At 43.9% G+C, this 17,451-nt stretch overlaps 1 long non-coding RNA gene across 3 annotated transcripts in view; it reads left to right on the top strand.

Annotated features, from left to right (window-relative positions):
- Positions 1 to 473: 473 nt before the first annotated feature.
- LOC144330634 (uncharacterized) overlaps positions 474 to 17,451 on the top strand; it is a 276,742-nt gene continuing 259,764 nt past the window's right edge. For 2 of the 3 annotated variants that reach the window (XR_013396964.1, XR_013396963.1), the window contains exon 1: positions 474 to 1,358. This is a non-coding gene — a long non-coding RNA (uncharacterized LOC144330634). The remainder of the gene's footprint in view (positions 1,359 to 17,451) is intronic. The other variant, XR_013396965.1, reaches the window with a different exon arrangement.

Here is a 17,451-nt window from a genome sequence, read left to right as displayed (position 1 = left end):
GCTGCTATGAACATTATCATACAAGGTTTTGTGTACACCAATGTTTTCATTTACCTTGGGTATATGATTAGGGCTGGACTTGCTGGATCACATGATCACTTGTAAAGGGGAACAGCCAAACTTTTTCACAGTGACTGAATATTTTCCAACCACATGGATTGAGTCCTTGCAACCTGCTAGGCACTATGTTTTAAGTTTTGATTGAATGAAATCCTTGAAACCAGTCTATGAGGGATGTACTGTGTTCCCCATTTTACAGATGAAGAAACTGAGCTTAAAAGAGATGGAACAGCTTTCCCAAGATTATGCTTGTGAGGAGCAAGGATGCAAACCTAAGTTTGTCAAGCCCAAAGTTTGTGCTCTTGGTCACAATGTTCTGTTGCCCCTCACTGGTGTGAAAACACATTGAGGAAAAGGAGAGGATGAAAGGTTGCCTTTGTATGTTCCGTAGTGCCCAGCATAGGGTTGTATATTGAGTATGTTTTCAGTAAACACTTGCTGAAGAGGGCTAAGAATCTATTCGATGAGTATAACAGTACTTATCCATGCTACTTTTTTTTTTCTTTTTTTTTTTTGAGACTGAGTCTTACTCTGTCGCCCAGGCTGCAGTGCAGTGGCAAAATCTTGGCTCACTGCAACCTCTACCTCCCAGGTTCAAGTGATTCTCCTGCTTCAGCCTCCTGAGTAGCTGGGATTACAGGTGTGCGCCACCACGCCCAGCTAATTTTTGTGTTTTTAATAGAGACAGGGTTTCACCATATTGGCCAGGCTGCTCTCGAACTCCTGACCTTGTGATCTGCCTGCCTCGGCCTCCTGAAGTTCTGGGATTACAGGCGTAAGCCACTGCGCCCAGCCTCCAAGCTACTTTTTACCCCTTTAATACTTCAATACATTTGTGACAATGTTAACATAAAACAGGATTTAGCTAAACTCTCTCATGTGGCTACAAATCTGCTCTGCTGGAAATACTTTGTAATGTTAGCCAGTAATGTTTAGGCAACTGAGCAACACTGTGGAGCTCTTTATCATACATACAACCCTGCTGGAGATTCGGGTTGAGGACTCACCTTCAAAGTACTTTAAAATGTTGAAGCTGCAGGTGTGGATGAGATTCCCAAGAGACAGAGCAGAGAGCAAATGAAGGCAGTTAGTTTTTGGCAGACAAATTGGGAGACATTCACGTTTGGAAAGTCCTGGTGAAAGAGGAACTTGCTGAGAAGGCACGGTCTGAGAGGTGGGAGGAGAGTCAAGCTCGGGCTCAGTCCCAGAATACAAAGAAAGGGAGATGTCCTCCAGTGACAAATGCTGCTGAGAGTCAGAAGAAAAACATAGAGCACACCTTCATTTAAGTGGGCCTGGTGAGTTCGTGCATGGGTCAGAAAGGGTCACCTTGTTCCTAAAATGCAAATCTGTCATAGCATTTTCCTGCCTGAAAATCTTCAGTGGTCCACAGCTGTCTTCAGGATAAAGCTCAGGAGGCTTGCTCAGCCTGTTCCTGCTGCCTTCTCCAGCTGCATTGCTCCTAACTCTTCCCAGGTATCTGACATTCCCAGTTGTTTGTTTCTTTTGTTTGTTTGTTTGTTTGAGACAGAGTCTTGCCCTGTTGCTCAGGCTGGAGTGCAGTGGTGTAATTGTAGCTCACTGTAGCCTAAAACTCCTGGGCTCAAGTAATCCTCTGGCCTCAGCTTCCTGAGTAGATGGGACTACAGACATGCACCATCTCACCTGGCTGTTTGTGGTCTTTTTAATGCTTTCTTCTCAGCCATGCCTCTGTGCCTTTGTCTGTTTTCTCAGCTGGCAGTGCCTTCTTCATCCTGTTCACTCAGTGAGGTCCCAGCCAGCTCTAGCCTTTACTTCTGGATAAAATCGTCTCTGATCCCTGTTCTTGCCCCCAAAGTAGTTCTGACCTCTTACTCCACCATCTCTAGTTGGACCTCGAGCAAACCTTCTTTAAAACTTTCATCTCTGTATGCAGCAATTGCTTATGTACAGGCTGTGTCTGTTGGTAGACTGTGAGCTTCACGAGGGTAGAGCCCATGTCGCATTGCGTTTTGTCTCCTCTGTTCCCAGGTTTGCAATCACTCCTTGATGAATGAATGAGTGAATGAATGAGTAGGTGATTGACCAGCTGAGAAATTCCAAGGGTTAGAACTGGCAATGCAGAACACCTGTGTAGGACAAGCAACCACCAGCTGGCACCTGCCTGTTTCTGATCTGAAATGGAAGCATCCCCAGCCCTCTTTACCCCTCAGACAAACACCTGTGATAACTTTGCCTGTCTCTACAAATCATTTCTGTAAGTGAGGCAGCTCAGGATAAGCATAGCTTAGTGAAAAGACAGGGGCTGGAGGCGTACAAACTGGGGTTCCCTTATTCCTTAGATCTGATCTATGAACTAGGAATGGTATCTTCTACCTTTTCATCTTCAGCCAACATTGAGTGTATGATACTATGCTATGCTAAGTTCTGGGGCTGCCAAAAAATAATAATAATAATAATAAGAAGCCAATCATCCTATTCAAGAGTTCCCATTTCTTGGGAAGAGTTTCCAGGGTTTTTGTGGCAAATGAATGTAAAAAATGAAAATCATAACAACAACCCCTTACTAAGCGCTGGCAGTGGATGGAGCAGTGCTCAGTGATAAGTACCTTCTGTAATTGTCATATTGAATGCTCACAGGAAACCTACAAGGAAGGCATCATTAATTATCTCATTTTGCAGATGAGAAAACAGTCTCAGACAGGTTGTGTAGCTTGAATGAAGGATATGGGCACAAGTCTGGCAGGTACTCCAGAGCCATGGGCTTACCTTCATCCCCACTGGACTGACCCTCACATACACAGTGGGGACAGCAGAGCTGTGTCTATTGTGTTTTGGGCTTAGCCATATCCGTTTTCAGCTCTCTGGCTGGGGTTAAGGGAACTTATAAGACCTAACCCCTAGGTTCTAAGCAACATGTTTATCCTTAAAGCCTTAAACCTTTTCTCCTGTGTGAGTTTTTGTTGTTGTTGTTGTTGTTGTTATTTATTTATTATTATTATTTTTGGGTCTCCTCTCTTGGATTTTCCTTGTCCTGCAGGAGTGTAGCTGAGATTCATTGCCTAATATGGTTCTGCAGCCCCTCCTGCTCCAGTGTCTCTGTATTTGGAAAGGGAAGCATCTCCCTGCTCCTTTACGGGGAAAGGGAAATGATTGCTCCTGGCAGTAATCCAAAAACTACAAAAGCAAGGAGTTGAGGAGTGGGGAAGAAGAAATAGGTTCACAGAGAGAAGGCTGGACTATTAGACTTGCTGGTTGGGAGCTGCAAATATTTAGCTAAAAAAGACCCAGAGTGTGTATCTTATTTGTATCCAGGCACATCTCTGCTCCTGCTGAAAAGACAGGGAAGCCAAGGAGCTCGAAAGAGTCATGCAGGAGCCTGGAGGGCTGCTAAAAATAAAGCTGGCTGTCAGGGAACTGGAACTCACTTTGTACATTGCACATAAATACTTCCTCAAACTTCTGCTAGCTGGTGGGGCATGCAAAAGGAAGACTGGAAAAGGAGAAGGGGCCTTGGTTGTGATCAGGGGCTGGTGGGAGAATGGGGATGGGAGTGCTGATGGAAAGTGTATGGCCCTTAGTAAGTAGCTCAACTTCTAGTTTGGGACAGATGTAGAGGAGAAAGGTGAGGTTTAAGGAGGCTGGGAGGTGGAAGCTTTTGGTTCCAACTAAGTTCTCCTGAGGTTGATGCTCTGGAAGACCACTGGGGGAAGGATGGAGCTGGAGGGGATGCAAGAAAAAGGAGGGGGTGGTATTAGTCCATTTTCATGATGCTATGAAGAAATACCTGAGGCTGGGTAATTTATAAAGGAAAGAGGTTAATTGAGTCACAGTTCTGCAGGTCTGGGGAGGCCTCAGATAACTTACAATCATGGTGGAAGGGGAAACAAACACATCTTTCTTCACATGCCAGTAGCAAGGAGAAGTGTTGAGAAAAAGGGGGGAAAACCCCTTATAAAATCATCAGATCTCATGAGAACTCTCTCACTATCATGAGAACGGCACAAGAATAACAATCCCGTTGATTAAATTGCCTCCCACCGGCTCACTCTTGTAACACATGAGAATTATGGGAACTACAATTCAAGATGAGATTTGGGTGCACACACTGCCAAGCCATATCAGGGGTTAACAGTAATCCAGAACCTCCTATGGCAAGGTATTATGCTGCCCGGGACTGGAATTAAAACCTTATCTCCAGCTTGAGGGAGGGATGGTGTCACTATCCCTCTCCCACCCCTGACAACTGTAGATGCCACGGATCAAGAGGTTTCATAACCTGTCCTGGATTATATAGCCAAGTGGCAGTTGGGCTTCAACTGTAGAGGTCGCGGATTCAACAGGCAAGGTCAACACTTGTGTGAATACTACAGAGACCTCGGAGCACAAGAAATGCCCTTGGACGTGGCATAAATGCATGTCCTCTTTGCTGGAAGTGCTCTTCTCTCTTTTGTTTGCTTGAGAGCACCTGCTTATTCCTGAGAAGTCAACTCAAGCATCACTCTGCCTTGAAGCATTTTCTTCTGTTCCTAGGTAGATGCAGGTGTGAGCGGCTATGAGCACATTTCAGACACGGCCCCTACTGTATTTCTCTCATCATTAATTTCCATCTGTCTTGTGCCCACAAGGCCATGAAACCCTCCAGAGAAGGCAGAGCAGATATTTCTCCATCTCTATTACCTGCCACAACGCAATAATTACTAATTGTGGCTAATGGTCATTGAACACGTACCACATGTTAAGTAACTCAAATGCAGCATCTCATTTAATCGTTACATAACCCCATGAAGTACACAGTATTGCTTATGTTCCTTACACTGATACATAGAAACCCAGAAATCACAGAGGCTTAAGAAAATGAACTTAATTTATTGCTCTCATAAATCAGGAATTCCTGACTGGGAAGTGGGATGTCTATAGTGGGTGCTGTTGGAGCCCTACGCAGCGTCCAGGTTCCCACTGGGGGCGCTCACAGCTACCCCGCTTTCCAGAAAATTGATTTCTGCAGAATGGCGGGGGGGAGGAGAGATGGGTCTGCCTCGCCCAGGAGGTGACACCTCCCACCTCGTGGGGTGGCAGTGGTGGCCTTTAGCCAATTACTGCCTGATACAGGTACTAAGGCTGCCCTCCCCACTTGCTTCCAGGTGGGCCCAGCTCTGGTGGAATTCAAGCTCCAGGGCTCCTGTGGAATCTTGCCGCAGATTAGTACCCTGGTGAAACCACATACTCGGTTAGTTCCTTTTCCTGTCCTGTCCTGCTTTTTACACTTCCTTTTCCCTGAAATCCCTCCTTCAGTGAATCACATACACTTTAATCCCTGTCTTAGCCTCTGCTTAGAGGAAACCTGGTCCAAGACAGTAGCTCTCTGCTCCACATACTTAATCACGGATTCCAGCTGACAGACACTCTGTATTCAACACACAGCTTCTGAAGTCACCCTGGGGCTCAGCATTCTGCCAGCAGACAGGGAAAGGAAGAAAGAGAGCAGACAGCAGTAAAGGAGGTTGCATGAGTCAGGCCTGGACGTGGTACCCGTTGCTTCTGTGCACATTCTTTTGGCCAATACTTAGTCACAGCCACACCAAATTGCAAGGGAATCTGTGCAATAAGTATAGGCTAGCTCTGGGCTAGGAAAAGAGAAAAGTAGGTTTTGTGACCAGCTGAGCCAGTCTCCGTAATGACAGACACTGTGATGACACCCCATTTTAAAAGTGAGAAAACTGAGGTTTAGAGGCTTTAAGTAATTTGCCCAAGGTTGCAAAGTCAAGACAAAGGCAATTTAATACCAGAACCTGTGTGCTTGACCACTCTGTATGTTACTACCTGTTGTCAAGGGTTGTTGAATACGGTCAACGACCGACGATGCTGAGGTTCTTGTTTGCTGTAGGTCCCTTGACCCCATGGCTGTATGGGCAAGGCTTTGCGTTAGCAGTGTGTTGGAACTCACTCTGTCTTGGCTGAGACATCCCTCATTTAAATTATAAAGTAAATTAGAATAAAACACCTCTGCTCTACGTCTCTCCAGGGACCATCTGAACAGAGTATTTCCAGATTTCCAAGATTAAGGCACAAGACACCTGTAAAGATGAGAGCAGGAAGAAAGAGGCAAAATAAAATAACATTAAGATGGCACCAGTTACTTTCCCTCCAAGGGTTTAGAATTCCTACTGGGACCTTCACAAGGCTGGAACTTTCGGCCCTATATCTCCCTCTCCACTCATGGCAGCCTCTTGGTGTCTCACTCCACCCTAGCCAGTGTAAACTTCTCTCTGAGTGACAGAGAGGAAGGCTTTCCAGGATGGACTGGGCCTGAGATTGCCTGCATTCATGTTCTAGCTGGATCACTTCATGGCTCTGTGACTTGGAACTTCTAGCTTACCACTTTTGTGTCCTAGTTTTGGTCTGTAAAATTGTAATAATAATACCAGCATCGTAAGTTTGCAGTGAGAATCAAATGAATGTCTGCTAGAACAGTGCTTCTGCATACTAGCATGATGTCTGTGTTTGCAGTTATTACCGTTATTCTTTAGCAAGTTCCTTCCTGGCCCAGGATTTACCTGTAGGCAGAGCCCTCTACAGTTCTAACTGTGTCATCTTCCACCAGGATTCATGCTTATTGTCACATCCCCGGGGGAGCCCTCCTTCACACTCAGCCTAGGTTTGGCCTCCTCTACCCTTATTTTGCAAGGTTGGGATTAGGTTGAGGCAAAAGAGGGACTCACTTTTGGGTGCAAAATTTTAAGTGGGTGTCCATAAAACCCCTTTCACAATCAAGATAAATAGTATTTTAATGCAATTATTTAGCACATCAAAATTAATGCAAAAAATTCAAGGTGAACAAAATCGCAAATTTTAAATAAAGACCCATGCTCTCGTGAGCCAAGCTGGTGCCTGAAGGAAAGGAAAAATGTATACTCCAGGCTTTTTTGGAAGCAAGCACTCAATAATATTTTCAGTGTCTACTTCTTTGCTTATCTTGCTTTCACTGGAGAAAATTATCATGTTTGATAAATTCATGTGACCAAGTGGCAATCTTAAATGATTTTTTAATTAGCTTAAGGTATAATAAAAAGATAATAAATTCTGCTTGGTAATAAATAAAATATTTAAACGTAAAATAATGTTGTGAGTTTTAGTATCCTACTTTTACATTGTTCAGTGATTTTCAACTACTTTAATGTTCTAGGAAAAAATAACCATTAAAATATGCAAACTCATGTCCATAGGGGTGCATATTTTCCTTATACCTTTGACTGTATTGTGACTTGGCATGATGCTTTGGGCTTTGTTTACATTTTGGATATTTTCTTGAGCATGAGTGTTTTTGTATTAATTTTGATTTGTCTTTTCCCTGTTTGTTTTTGCTCGACCTTAAATTTTGCACTTGGGACTAGTACCTTATTTGCCTCCCCCAATCCTGGCCTCATTCTTTGGTAACATTTATCAGAACCACAGTTAGTTAGTTGTACCCTTTGATCAACATCTCTCTTTCCCCATCTCCCTTTGCCCCAGCCGCTGGTAATCACCATTCTATGCTCTACTCTCTACTTTGACTGTTTCTGATTCCACGTTTAAATGAGATCATGTGGTCTTTTGTCATTCTGTGCCTGCTTTATTTCACTTAGCATACTGTCCTCCAGGTTCATTCGTGTTTCTGCCAATGACAGAATTTTTATTTTTTTATTTTTTTGAGATGGAGTTTCACTCTTGTTGCTGAGGCTGCAGTGCAATGGGGCAATCTCGGCTCACTGCAACCTCCGCTTCCCGGGATCAAGCTATTCTCCTGCCTCAGCCTTCAGAGTAGCTGGGATTACAGGTGTACCACCAGGCCTGGCTAATTTTTTGTAATTTTAGTAGAGTTGGGGTTTCACCATGTTGGCCAGGCTGGTCTCGAACTCTTGACCTCAGGTGATCCCACCTGCCTTGGCCTCCCAAAGTGCTGAGATTACATAGGTGTGAGCCACCACACCTGGCCCAGAATTTCCTCCTTTTTAAAGGCTGAAAAATATTCCATTGTGTATAGACACCACATTTTCTTCATCCATTTATCGAATAATGAATACCCAGGTTGCTTCCATATATTAATTATGGTGAATAATTTTGCAGTAAACATGGGAGTGATCTATTGCACGGAATGGTGGCTCTAATAAATAGTAGTCCATTATATATTTCGAAATTACTAGAAGAGTAGATTTCGAATGCTTTTACCACAAAAATAATATGTATGTGAGGTGATAGAATTGTTAACTATTCCACAATGTAATATATATACTATATAGAATTATTATTTGTTAATTAAAAATAGAACTTAAAAATTTTTAAAAAAAGAACTAAAAAATATCTATTAAGAAAAAGGTTAATAGTGCCACTGCTGTTTGATTCTGCCACAAATCAGCTCCCTGAGGGCAGAGGCAAGGCCTATTTTGCTCCCCATTGTCTTTCCTGTGCTGTCACAGTGCCTGACCCCTAGCAGGTGCACAAAAACATGTGCTGAACAAATAAATGAGATTTCTAAAAAAAGGCTGCTCTAGGGCGAGTTTGTGGTTTCAGTTAATTCTTCCAAATGTTTAAGAAGATAAGTGTCTATTAAAAATCTTCTATGGGTCAAGCACTGATTGTGCAACTCTAGGGATGGTGAAGGCCATGGCTTGACTAGTGGTGAAGATTGATGGACACCCAGTTGAGTGTTGACAAGAGAGGTGCTGAGAGAGAAGGGCAGTGGGGTGAGGTAGGAGGCTGTGAGAGCACAGAGGAAGAGGAAGAGGAGGGCCACCCTGGAGGTTCGAGGAAAGACTGGTTTTGAGAGGATGTCTGCACCACGTTATGAAGAAAGAGGAGGAGGTGGGTGGGTGGACAAGTGGGGAAATGGAGTTTTGGACAGAGGGTACAGCACACACAAAGGCTTCGGACCAGCACGCTACGTATACGTGGGAACTTCTGGAAGTTTGGCATTTTGGGTGTAGCTCTTTGGCATAGATCAAAGCTCTAGAGTTCTGCTTGGGCAGGCTTGGAGAAACGGGCTGGGGAGATTCCCACAATGTCAGGACTTTCATTGTCTTTCTGGAGTGTGTGGCCAGTAGTTGATTTCTGAGACACTTAGACTCATGGCTCATAGACTCCCAGATAACCGGGAGTAGCAGGAAGGCATCTATTATGTGGAATACGAAAGACTGGAGCCGAAACTCAGCAGAAGCCTGAGTCTAGAGCTAAAAGTGGTTATAGCGCTAAAACACTCTCCCAAAAACTCAACTGCAGCCAGTTCAGCATGTCTCTCCCCATCCCCTTGATATGTATCCAGGGTTGTCACCTGCCACTAGAGTGTCACTCACACTACATAGGGGTTTAGTAGCATCAGTTTCTCTCTTGAAGTAATCTCAGCCAGTCCCTGACATAAGGCAGAGCACGGTTGCCGGGCCTAAGCCACATTCATCTGTTACAACTCTCTAGTCCAAAGTCACAGTTGAAGCAGTGGACACCACCCCTTTGCCAAACAATTGTCAGTCCCCGGCAATGTGCTGGGAGAGCTTATCACAAAGGCCTGGTGGGGCTTCCTGTCATAACTTTGCACAAGGTGTGGGGTTATCTTTCAGGAACCTTTGGAGTTGAGAGTTGAGTTGTGAACCCTTCCCTGCGGCCCATTTCATCCTGAGATGAGTGTGATCAGGGAGATGAAAAGGGCCCTGCCCGGGTTGTTAAGGTTTACATTATCAGCTCCTTCAGCCTATATCAAAAAGACATTTGTGGTGGCATTTGACCCCGCAGAGGAATCTGAGCCATCTGATTGCAGGTATGGAATTTTACAATCTGCCTTTATCTGCATCTGCGATGCGTTTAACTCTCTAAGGTGGCAGCTTCCCTTCAGTAACCTGGTTTCAGCCCTGAGAGTTCAATAGAAGACATCTTGCCAGGGAGGAAAGGCATCTGGCCATACCAGCGAGGCTGAAAAACCCAGCAGGTCTGGGAGAAAGAAGTCCTTTTCATATTTACCAAACTTAACCCTCCTCCAAGTGTGGAGACACCTGGCTTCTGTTTTTTTTCTAAGCCTCAGTTTCCTCACAAATAAAATGGAAATGATTTTGCCTGTCTTTTAGGATCAGTGAGAATGCACCCAGAAAGCACAGTTCACAACAGATGCTTGAGGAGGATTTGGTGACTCAAGCACGTGGTTCTGTCCTCCGTGCTCAGTCTCTCCTCTGATCAAAACTGGAAAAGAAAGTACAACTAGGACAGAGGCATTTAGTAAGTGGGGCTCAGATACTAACTGCAGATATTGAGCTTTGACCCCAATGTGGGGCCTTTCTTAGGACATTTTCTTTCCTTTTCAAACAGATCAACTTTTACAAGTATACTTTAGTTCACATTAATTTATCCCATTGTAAAAATGCAAATTTATTTTGTCTTCTGCAACTTTGGGGAACTAAAGGTAGGTGCACTGAGCCTTAGTTTGGCCTCTGACCCATGTTTGTCTCCAGAATTGCCCAAGACCGCCTGTGGAACTGGAATCCGCCAGCCAGAGCATCTCTCCCACTGACCCCATTCCTTGAAGCTGGCACCCAACTCTCATCTCTTGGGGCTAATGATGTGGTAGTTTCTCCACTTGGCTCTGACTGTGACTGCCTGGATGATTCCAGGCAAAGTCTTCTATCTCTCATGCCCTCGGACTCCCGGACTCGCCTTCTGTAAAATGAGGAGGTGCCGTGCAGTATTTTCCAATGTCTCTCAGCTTCTGTTGAGGTATCTTCTATTTGTACACCCTGCATGAGCCAGCTGTTGTCCATTGATTAACACCAGCCTGTCCCTCAGGTTTGAGTTTACACCGGTCATCCAGATTTCTCCTTGACCCACCCACCCGAGAACCCACTTCTTTGCCTCCTTCGAGAGGGTGGCTTGTTAGAGTGATGACGTTTTGTTTGCAGGCAGACCTAAGCTCAAATCTTAGTTTTGCCTCTTACAAACTGTGACTTTGGGATGATTCACTTATTTCATCCCTCTGGACCTCAGTTTCTTTATCTGTAAAATGGTAAAGCAGCCATAGAGAACACAAAAGCAAATGAGTTTGGCCATGTTTCCATAAGACTTTACTGATGGAGATTGAAATTTGAATTTCATGTAATTTTTACGCATCACAAATGGTATTCTTTTAATTTTTTCAACCATTAAAAAAATGTAAAAATTGTTCTTAGCTTGTGGGCAGGCTGTACCAAAACAAAGGGAGGCCAGATGTGGCCTGAGGACTGCAGTTTGCTGAAACTACTCTAGTCTTTCCTCTTTTCCTGGTCAGGGGCTCTAGAAGCTGAGTCCATTCTTCCAGAACCGCTTGTCTTCAGAGCTTATCATTCAAGCTTGGGAGGAAGGCAAGAGGCCCTCCCTTTTCTTTGTGCTGTTGAGGCAGCTCCGGCTTCCCTCTGAGAACTGCACAGGGAGTGGGGCCTTTTCTGGCGTCTCTTCTCCCAGTCTCAGCTCACACCCAGGTTTTTGGCATTGTGTTACATAATTTTGCTAATAGATAATTCGTCCATACAACTCTCATTATGTGGGCTCCTGTGCATCAAGATGCGAATGTCAAAAGTGAGGGGACCTTCAGGCCAATTATTAAACCTGTGAAAGTTCACGCATCTGAAAAATTAGGCATAGGCTATGTATATGCATATCACCTACTCCACTCCTATTATACACACCCCAAGAACATGGTAAAGACATGAAAAAAAAAAAAAAAAAAAAAAAAGAGCCAGACTGGCCAGGTGTGGTGGCTCATGCCTGTAGTCCCAGCACTTTGGAAAGCCAAAGTGGGTGGATCGCTTGAGCTTAAGAGGTCGAGACCAGCTTGGGCAACATGGCGAAACCCTGTCTTTACAAAAAATACAAAAATATTAGCTGGGTGTGGTGGTGCGCGCCTGTAGTCCCAGCTACTTGAAGGGTTGAGGTGGGAGGATTGCTTGAGCCCAGGAGATGGAGGCTGCAGTGAACCGTGATTAATTGCACCACTGGACTGCAGCCTGGGTGACAGAGGGAGACCGTGTCTCAAAAAAAGAAAAAACAAACCGACAAAAAAACCCAACAACAACAAAAAGCCAGCCAGACCTTTTTTTCATTATGAAAATGCTACTTCTTAAAACGTCTGCATCATTGACAGTATCTCCTTTATGTCCTGGAATGCATGAAGGTAGGACACTATATGTCTTTTCAGGGTAGGAGGGAGAGAAAGAAGGGAGGCTCAGGCCCAGACAAGAGGCCTTTATCATTTCCTCTAGGAATTTTTCTTGGCTCTCTAAGGCAGGGGATTGACAGGGATAATGAATTCATGGCTCAGCTGGCAAATCCAATTAAGCTTATTAACAGGGTGGCCTTGCCTTGGGCCTGCTCTGTGGTGGGACCTTGGCAGAGAAGGAAGTGCCTTCTGTGCCTGGGGCATCTGATTCCTCCTTAGGCAGCCGTGGAAGCCGCAGTTAGGGCATTTCAAGGGAGAGCAGGACTGCACCTTTATATAGTCTGTGGTGCATAATCTAGAACTAGGATGAGCAACCATCCCAGTTTTCCCAGGACTAAGAGGTTTTCCTGGAAAAAAAATAACAGAAAGTCTAGGAAAAACCGGGGCAAGTTGATAACTTTATATCTTGCCTCAGGAAAAAATGAGGCCCTTGTGTCCTTGAAGGGATGTAAGTAATCTCCTATGTAGATCCTCTAGAACAGGCATTAGCAAACTTTTTGCAAAGGATAAGCTAGTCAATACTTCAGGCTTTTCGGGCCACATGGTTGCTGAGTCGCAGCTACTCAGCTTAGCTGTGGTGGTGTGAAAGTAACCATAGACGGTATGTAAATGAATGAGTGTGGCTGCGTCTCCACGAAGTGTTATTTATGAAAACAGGCCAGATTTGACTGTGAGCTCTACAATGCCAATGCTTGCTCTAGGAGGTATCCAGTTTTTCTACCTCTCTCTGTATGCCACACCTCTCTGTATGCCACACCTCTCTGTATGCCACACCTCTCTGTATGCCACACCTCTCTGTATGCCACACCTCTCTGTATGCCACACCTCTCTGTATGCCACACCTCTCTGTATGCCACACCTCTCTGTATGCCACACCTCTCTGTATGCCACACATATATACACAAACAGGCACACCCTCTGTAACTTGGTTTGGGAAGCAAGATAGCCCAGTGGTTACCGAGGGCTTGAACTTTGGAGTTAAAAGGATCTCAACTTGAATCTTGGCTTTCCCACCTGCTAGTTGGGTGACCTTGAGGATCGCATCTCTGAGTCTCTGAGCCTCTGTTTCCTCCTCTAGAAACTAGGAATAATACTAATGGGATCACTGGGCACGGTGGCTCATGCCTGTAATCCTAGCACTTTGGGAGGCTGAGGTGGGCAGATTGCCTGAACTCAGGAGTTCAAGACCAGCCTGGGGAACACGGTGAAACCCCGTCTCTACTAAAAATACAAAAAGTTAGCCGGGAGTGGCGGCATGCACCTGTAATCCCAGCTACTTGGGAGGCTAAGACAGGAGAATTGCTTGAACCTGGGAGGTGGAGGTTGCAGTGAGCCGAGATAGTGCCGTTGCACTCCAGCCTGGGTGACAGAGTGAGACGCCATCTCAAAAAAAAAAAAAAAACCCACAAATGGGATCTGCCTGCCAAGATAGAAGGAAAGGGGATTTGGACTTCATCTCTTGACTAGGGAGGTGTCAGAGAACATGCAGTTGTCTCTAATCCACCACAAGAGTGGGCCGGGAGGGGTGACAAGGTTATTCAGCACTCGATTCTTCTGTACCTAGCTCCCAGCTAGTTGCTGAAGCCAAACCCTCAGTAAGATGACACACAGCTGTTTTCCTTGTGGAATTCACGGTCAGGTAGAAAATTAAAATAGCCAATTATAGTAAACAGGGTTGAGTTCCAGATAGTGAGAAGGCAAGAGTGAAGGAGGCTTCTGATTCTTTAAGAGAAAAAAGTTTCAATAAGGGGAATACATCACTTTTACTGCCTTAGAGAGCAGAGAGGAGCAGCTGCTCAGGAGCCGCCAGGGTTGGTCACATGTGCAAGTGGCTTCTTCTTGTGTGAGCCTGGGTGAGGCTGTTTGCTGCAGGGGTGTGGGCTCAGGATGTGTATGGATATGTTTGTGTGCCTCCTGGTAGGTAACTTGTGGGCATGTGGCTGTCTGATGACAGAGAAAGGGCAGCTCTGATGTAACAAGAGACATGCTCACATCTGTAACTTGAAGAAGCAGAGACTTTAGGGCCAGAAGGGTCTTAGAGATGCCTCCTCCAATTTCTTGTCCTCTTCTCGTTTTACAGGTGACTAAATGGAGGACTTGTCCAAAGCCTCTCAGCTAATTGGTCCCCTGATTCCTCATCAAAATAACATATTTCACATGCAAGGCCAGTTAGATTCTCGGTGAACTCAGCGGTTGAGTTCAGATACTGTTCACTTGCTGACCTCGCCTGATTTGGGGTTGACAGAAGAAGGCAGGTTGAATGTTGAGAACACAAGAGTGCATGCTCATCAGAGAGGACTGGGCACAGTGCAAGGCACAGTTCTCAGAAAGGGCTGGTTGAATTTGAACCTGCATTTTGATTATGCTTCATCTAAACTGCGTTCAAAGCCAACATTTAAAAATTTCAACCTCAATTAAAATTCTTACATTTTCTTTTAAATGAATAAAACCCCCAACTTAAAACTGCGTAAACTAGGAGGGCGAGCATCTCAGGGGAGATGCCGTTGTGTTTCAAAGATGCCCTTAACATGTTTAAAGTATGAGCTGAAAATCTTGGATGAGTTTCAGAAGATAGAAAGAGCCTAAAAGCCTGAAAGCCCAGAATCAAGTTATGTTATGTTGAGAGAAGCACGCTGGAATTCTTAACCTGGACCCTTGGTTATGGTAGTATGATGCTCAGCCACAATGCATGCTGCTCAGTGATGTCCTGGCCTCCTCATATGCCCATCTCTGATATAGCTATGTTATAGGATACCTTAGGGAACGTCAGTTCCTCTGTCTAGCTGAAGAGGCATGATGTCTGAGTCAGTCCCACAGCGTGAGAATCTCTTTTATAAGACAAGACGATGTCAAGTATGAAACCGTTGGTACATGCCTGGCAAATGTTTGGTTTGTATTTCCATCCAGGAGATGCCACCCCTGGGCTTGTCCTGAAAACAACTATGTCCAAGGGGTTATTAGACTGCTTAGAGAAGGCTTCATCTAAAAAGTAAAAACAAAACTTTTAATGTATGAGAAATTCATAATCATTGCTAAAACATAGAAACAAAACAGAGAAAATGTAAAAGGAAATAAAAATCACACTATTTAAATATGACTACTTCTAAAATTTTCAGGTGTACTCTCCCAGAATTTTTTCTATATGTGGTAAGAATTTATATATATATACATACATACATGCACATTTTTATTTATTTATTTATTTTTATTATGCTTTAAGTTCTAGGCTACATGTGCACAACGTGCAGGTTTGTTACATATGTATACATGTGCCATGTTGGTGTGCTGCACCCATTAACTCGTCATTTACATTAGGTATATCTCCTAATGCTATCCCTCCCCACTCCCCCCTTCCCACAATAGGCCCCAATGTGTGATGTTCCCCTTCCTGTGTCCAAGTGATCTCATTGTTCCATTCCCACCTATGAGTGAGAAAATATGATGTTTGGTTTTCTGTTCTTGTGATAGTTTGCTGAGAACGATGGTTTCCAACTGCATCCATGTCCCTACAAAGGACATGAACTCATCCTTTTTTATGGCTGCATAGTATTCCATGGTGTATATGTGTCACATTTTCTTAATCCAGTCTGTCACTGATGGACATTTGGGTTGATTCCAAGTCTTTGCTATTGTGAATAGTGCCGCAATAAACATACGTGTGCGTGTGTCTTTACAGCAGCATGATTTATAATCCTTTGGGTATATACCCAGTAATGGGATGGCTGGGTCAAATGGTATTTCTAGTTCTAGATCCTTGAGGAGTCGCCACACTGTTTTCCACAATGGTTGAACTAGTTTACAGTCCCGCCAACAGTGTAAAAGTGTTCCTGTTTCTCCACATCCTCTCCAGCACCTGTTGTTTCTTAACTTTTTAATGATTACCATTCTAACTGGTGTGAGATGGTATCTTACTGTGGTTTTGATTTGCATTTCTCTGATGGCGAGTGATGATGAGCATTTTTTCATGTGTCTGTTGGCTGTATAAATGTCTTCTTTTGAGAAGTGTCTGTTCATATCCTTTGCCCACTTTTTGATGGGGTTGTTTGTTTATTTTCTTGTAAATTTGTTTGAGTTCTTTGTAGGTTCTGGATATTAGCCCTTTGTCAGATGAGTAGATTGCAAAGATTTTCTCCCATTTTGTAGGTTGCCTGTTCACTCTGATGGTAGTTTCTTTTGCTGTGCAGAAGCTCTTTAGTTTAATGAGATCCCATTTGTCAATGTTGGCTTTTGTTGCCGTTGCTTTTGGTGTTTTAGACATGAAGTCCTTGCCCATGCCTATGTCCTGAATAGTATTACCTAGGTTTTCTTCTAGGGTTTTTATGGTTTTAGGTCTAACATTTAAGTCTCTAATCCATCTTGAATTAATTTTCGTATAAGGAGTAAGGAAAGGATCCAGTTTCAGCTTTCTACTTATGGCTAGCCAATTTTCCCAGCACCATTTATTAAATAGGGAATCCTTTCCCCATTTCTTGTTTTTGTCAGGTTTGTGAAGATCAGATGGCTGTAGATGTGTGGTATTATTTCTGAGGGCTCTGTTCTGTGCCATTGGTCTATATCTCTGTTTTGGTACCAGTACCGTGCTGTTTTGGTTACTGTAGCCTTGTAGTATAGTTTGAAGTCAGGTAGCCTGATGCCTCCAGCTTTGTTCTTTTGGCTTAGGATTGTCTTGGCAATGCGGTGTCTTTTTTGGTTCCATACGAACTTTAAAGCAGTTTTTTTCCAATTCTGTGAAGAAAGTCATTGGTAGCTTAATGGGGATGGCATTGAATCTACAAATTACCTTGGGCAGTATGGCAATTTTCACAATATTCATTCTTCCTATCCATGAGCATGGTATGTTCTTCCATTTGTTGTGTCCTCTTTTATTTCACTGAGCAGTGGTTTATAGTTCTTGAAGAGGTCCTTCACATCCCTTGTAATTTGGTATTTTATTCTCTTTGAAGCAATTGTGAATGGGAGTTCACTCATGATTTGGCTCTCTGTTTGTCTGTTACTGGTGTATAAGAATGCTTGTGATTTTTGCACATTGATTTTGTATTCTGAGACTGTGCTGAAGTTGCTTATCAGCTTAAGGAGATTTTGGGCTGAGATGATGGGGTTTTCTAAATATACAATCATGTCATCTGCAAACAGGGACAATTTGACTTCTTCTTTTCCTAATTGAATACCCTTTATTTCTTTCTCTTGCCTGATTGCTCTAGCCA

This window comes from Macaca mulatta, chromosome 8, assembly GCF_049350105.2.
Source record: "Macaca mulatta isolate MMU2019108-1 chromosome 8, T2T-MMU8v2.0, whole genome shotgun sequence".
Taxonomy (NCBI): Eukaryota; Metazoa; Chordata; class Mammalia; order Primates; family Cercopithecidae; genus Macaca; species Macaca mulatta.
Note: the sequence above shows the minus strand (reverse complement) of the source record. Positions and strands in the feature narration are given on the sequence as shown.